Genomic DNA, 6,029 nt, shown 5'->3' with positions numbered 1-6,029 from the left:
TTAATGACGTCTCTTTAAAGGGAAGCGGGTGGGAGAGTTCTTTAAGTAATTAGATATAAAGTAATTAGCTGCTGAAATCTTTGAATATAGTTTCTACTTGAGTTGTGCTGCAGTTACATGCTTAGTCTCATCTTAAAGCTGACATTCTGAGTTTTCCAACGATACTACTGCCATCTATGTACGGCAATATTGACGCAGATGGCCCGCCTTTATTTGGGGGCGGGGGGTGGAGTTCCTTCAGTAAATAGACCAGAGAAAATTACAGCGGCAAGACTACATATCTTGGTGTATCTGGCATCTGAGCTCAGTTATAGCTACAGCAATGAGAGTTATATCATTCGATTCGTAAAGACCATATCTATCGACCTATCCATCGCTTTTTTTTTTTTTAATTTGTGCATGGTTCGTCTTATATATGGGGAAAAGGGGGGGAGGGGGTAAAAAAAGTGAAAAAATGAGAAAAACGCGCATAAAAAAAACTATGGGGAAAATTAAAAAAGTGATGGTATAGTTGATAGGTATGGTCTTTACGAATCTAATGATATGTGTCTCGATATTGTCGGACGATATTTGTGGGGGGAGATAGATTTTCTATAGTACCCGTTATTTGTCCGTTTTCTATGAATATCAAGTTTTCTATCAATTTTTTCGAAAAATTCATAGAAGTAAAATGTTATTATTTTTACATTTTACGTATGTATGTGAAGTTTCATGATGATCGGATGATAACTGTAGGAGTTATAGGCTACCTCGATTTAGGGTAGCAGGTCCCCTTAAACTCTAGCAGGTTAGCCCAGAGTTGCCCAGGTCACCTTATCCCTGTAATTTAAGCATCCCGTTATTACGAATGCCACCATCATGAATCCAGTTAAACATTTAAACTAAAGCACGTTAATTAAAGGAGGACTGACTCTCTTGTATATACCATTAGTAATTATAACTGAGTTTGGTTTTATCTTGGAAATTCGATTTAATGAAACTAAACCTCGTAAGACGCTTTTCATATGGTTTTCGTTTTTCTCCATTCCACTTTATCAAACATCGTCATTATTCATGACATTAATTCAATGTCCTAGTCATTTCTATTCAGATGTTTTCTCATAAATTCTCAGGCACGTCTCGCTATCATGGGCGTCAGCTGTGACCGCAAGATGGCGCTATCCGACTACGTCTTTTAGGACACTTCTTGCATTTAAAAAAAACGACAACATAAAAAAAGGACAACTCTTCCCATTTGGCAGTCCAAGGTAGACACACTCAACTTATCTAACTCTTGCTTGGGAACCATCCCAGCAACAGGTGAGGCAGAGCCAGCGAAGTTTTCCTGGGCTTTTTTTAAAGGTAGACTTATCTAAAGCGTTCCTTGTATCTAAAATACCTCGTCGGTTCAAGCGAAGAGACCATGTTGCTGACCGAGGCGTTATCTCTAAGATGAGGGTGGATCTCAGTTAGGACTGAATCCATCACCCGTCAAACGTTCACTTATTCACTTTACATTAGATGTAATATATTAACTTACTAAGAACTGTGTGAAATAATTTATCCTAGGTTGAACACTGTAACCTATTACGCAGCGCATCTCGATATACTATCTATCCACTCAAGAAACTCAAATATTTTCTATTTGTTTGTCAAAATTTGATCCTGTGTGTTTGTTTGTGTGTTTGAAGCATGGGAGTGTATGAAATGTTCTGGGCAAATATAACGAGACTATTCAAGCGCGAATCCGCGATGCTTATCGTATGACTTTACCTGGACCTATAACATTCATTCATAGTGGGGAAAATAATAGAGCACTACAAAACTTGGAAGACAGAAATACGGTAGATCATAATCTGAAATTAGATTTTTAGATTGGTTTATATAAATTTAATTAAAAGGCGCAAAACATTTTTATAATTTGAACGAGATTCAAAAGGGAGTTCTTCGTTGTTTACAAAATGTGGGTTTGAGGAAGTCTATCTTAAGTAAGCAAATATTATCTTTACAATTATTAATGAGATTCTGAATGATGGGATTCAGGATAACGGCATTTTGAAATGTCTCGAGCATAGCAGGGCTAATCTGTAATATAATTGTACTTGTTCTTAAACGACAATTTATTTTATACATTCATAAAAGTATGCAATGAAAACTCACTTCAATATCGTATATTATTATACCCTGCTTTTTGCCAAGCCTGCAGTTTTTGTGCCGATTTGAAGCAATAGTAATTCGATTACTCGGAAGCGTTTGAGAAACACTATTGACTTTTATCTGTCAAACAGAGGACTTGACACATTATTAAAGTCAGATCCTTACTTGAATTCTCCAGACAATAAGTTGCATTGGGTCACTCGGAGTATCGATTTAGGCTCGAGTTGAGGCTGATATTTACTATAAAAATAACAAATAAAATAAAAATAACGAAAATCTCAAATACGTGAATGATTAAAAATACTCGTGAAATTAAGAAGCAAACCCGCTAGATGCCTACATAATGAAGTAATGCGATCATTTGCAAAATAGCCTCACCCATACTCAAATAGTCAAATTTTTTTAAATCGTAGTCCTAATAAAGTAAACATTTTATTAGATTATTTTAAACATGTTTCCACAAATGAACTCAAATTACTGGAAATACTGGTAACCCATGCAATAATTATTTAGTGTACGTAAACAATTTAATTTATTTAATAATAAAGCAGATTATTTCCCTGATTGTCCGTCCTGGAAAACTTTCGGTGAACTCAAGAGCCATAATGCTTACAATATCAATTAACTTGTTACATTTCAGGCTCGAATTCTGTCACGTTGCTATGAAACCTTCGCTGCATTCCATCTCGATTACCTGACGGACAATTTCGCTGTATTCCTATTTACTTCGCTGTATTCCATTTCGATCACCAGACGTTGGTCATAAAACCCATAGATGAAGTCATGCCACGCGATGACGATGTCGTCGGTGGTTCGAGGAAGGCATTTCCATGTCAGAAGGATATGCCCGAGGGGGCGAATGGCCCCGAGCTTACGTGGCGAGGCATGCGGATGTCTTCTACAGCATCAAGTAAGCACGAAAAATACTGTAATTCATAACTATTATTGTGTGCAATTTCCTAGTATGATTGAGAATTTTCCGTGACTTTAGATGCTCGAATTTCACAGAAAATTTTGCTAGGTAAACAGGAAAATGAAGCATAAAGAAGGAAATTTCTTGATGTAGTTCGCATAGACGAATGTTTCTTTCCAACACTTGACCAACAACAATGATAAATATCCAGTGGTTTAATGTTAAACATGGAAACTTAGCGATTTGCTTAAAGTAGGAGCTCCAATCGATATCTCATTTAACTTCCTTTGACCGATTAAGAGACCGGTCGTTGATGTTCTTGTATTCTTACCATACCGGATGTTCATAATTTGCTTTCATTTATTTAGCACCCAACCATTTTGTTTTCAGCCTCTGCTGTTTTTTGAAATCATGTATCAAAATTTATTAGTACAAAGACGAACAAAAAACATCGAGGTTCAGTGAAATAAATTAATGATTCCGCACAGCAGAACCACGAGATATGTTATCAAATCTACTCATTTCGAAACACAATGAACCAGAATAGACCAGATAGTTTACAAAGATATCAATTAGCGATAACATTTGTTTATCCACTAGCGATAGTTTTCTGCAGTTCCGCCTCCTATTCATTCATACTGCTCGGTCTTCAGGGACAAGACGCTCATGAAGTTGATCGCTAAGGCATTATACCTTATACGAATACGTATTTTTAAAGCTTTACATAAAAATAAAGTGTTCCATTGAATATAATTCTGTGAATAATCTATTAGTTTGAAGTATTGGGTATTCTGGGAAATATAAAACGAAGTGATTGTTGCCTATTCAGTTCGAACATCCGATTTCCAATTTTAAGGTAAGTTATAACTTTCAAACGTAAAAAAAAAATTTCATCAATATTTGTTTGTATTAACTTTGCTGGAATGAGGCTTCTGTCTTTCTCCGCAAACGATGAGAGGAATATTAACTCGGCCTCCGAGATGGACGTATATCCCCATGCTGCACTGTAAAACATTTTTTCCTCGAATGCGCATTGTTTCGTTGATGCACGTAACGCATCATGGTTGAACTAGTATAAGGTTGACCCATCAGAAGCCCATTTTTTGCGGATGTAGTTGATTGTATGCCTGTGACGTCACTGATCTCAGTGACGTCACGAGCATTAACCAATCACCGAAATGCGATCAAACCAGTCAACCATATAGTTCAACCATGGTAACGCATAGCTTGATGACAAATATCTCAGGAATATCCGAAATCAGCTATGTACTGAATGAAAAGAAATCATGTTGCCTCTATCTCGTATTATGTTTTCAATTATTATTAACTCGAAAATGTCCAGATCGCACGGAAATCGACCGAATGGACACTTCTCTGGACACTTCGCTCGCCAGCGGACTAAACGCAAAATGAATGTTTTGCGCAACTGTCAACTGAACAGCTCATGAGCCCATCAATTCTGTGTGGTGAGGACCCGATCGACAATTCTACGGACTCGCCAGCGGACTCGCCTGCGGACTCGAGCAACTGGGCCACTCATATTTCCTTAAATACTTAACGGATCTGTATGAATTTTGGAATATGAGTATTAATTATTGATACGCTGCCGCAGGAATTATTACAGATTTTTACATGAATTATTTTTTAATTAAAACCAATAAATGTATTTTTTAAGCAACTGGGCCACTCATAATTCCTTCAATACTAAACGGATCTGTATGAATTTTGGAATATGAGTATTAATTATCGATACGCTGCCGCAGGAATTATTACAGATTTTTACATGAATCATTTTTTAATTAAAACCAATAAACGTATTTTTTAAGCAACTGGGCCACTCATAATTCCTTCAATACTTAACGGATCTGTGTGAATTTTTTGAATTATCTCCTAACCTAACTTAACCTAACCTAACCTAATAATAATAATAAGTCATGTAAAAATCTATAATAATTCCTGCGGCAGCGTATCGATAATTAATACTCACATTCAAAAATTCATACAGATCCGTTGAGTATTTAAGGAATTATGAGTGGCCCAGTTGCGCGCGTCCGTAGGCGAGTCCGCTGGCGGGTCCGTAGAATTGTCGATTGAGTGTGGTGAGTGACTTTGGAGCTGTACAGTTGCGCAAATGTTGCGTACTAACGATTTAGCGAGGAAGTTCGCAGCAGTGTCGGAAAAGTCAGAAATCGTCTTGTGGGTAAATATTTGTCGTTAATCTGATAACAACGTAAGACTCACGATTGAGTCACGAATATCAGATATTTTTTTTTTTCGATTGGACAGCTCCCAAAAATTGATGAGGTTGAACTGCTTCTGGAATAATTCGATAACGAATGTTACATGAACTTATGGATCACAACAAGTCTAACTTCTATTTGAATGAGATACGTTTATGTTGGTGGGATTTTTTAGTTGGCTATGAAATCAATTCAGCCCTTTTTAGCTGTGCCAACTTCAGAGTTAAAAGGCAACACGTCACACGAGTCAGCTGATTATATAGGCCTTTTTATAGGGCATGGGTTGTTCGTTTGTTTTGATTGCGCAGTCATCGCAGTGGCTAGCGAGTGCTAAGAAGTGCGTGCTCTCCGTAGGTGTTTGTAGTGAAAGTGTAAATTATGTACTTTAATATTTACTACAAAATTGGCGAGGAAAAGTTCCTTGGTTAAACTAAATTAACCTAATGCCAATTAAAATATTTAAAGCTCAACCGTCTTCCTTCTTAAGTTCTTTTGTGTCAAATCTATTTTAAATATGTGGGCATTGTGGGGTTGTGGGAAATAGAAGTAGACCCTATTGAGATTAGAGAGCAAATTCTTGTCATACCTAGTTGTCTAACTCATATCAAATATCAAGTCTGTTACTAGGTATTTTTTCCTGATGTTTTTTTTTTTTGCGTTTACATAGGCCTAAGTCATTACTCATTACACATCAGTCAAGAATCAAGAAATCTATCAATAAACTAGATGACACAACTTAC

This window comes from Hyalella azteca, unplaced genomic scaffold (genome assembly GCF_000764305.2).
Source record: "Hyalella azteca isolate HAZT.00-mixed unplaced genomic scaffold, Hazt_2.0.2 contig3643, whole genome shotgun sequence".
NCBI classification, from domain to species: domain Eukaryota; kingdom Metazoa; phylum Arthropoda; class Malacostraca; order Amphipoda; family Hyalellidae; genus Hyalella; species Hyalella azteca.
Note: the sequence above shows the minus strand (reverse complement) of the source record.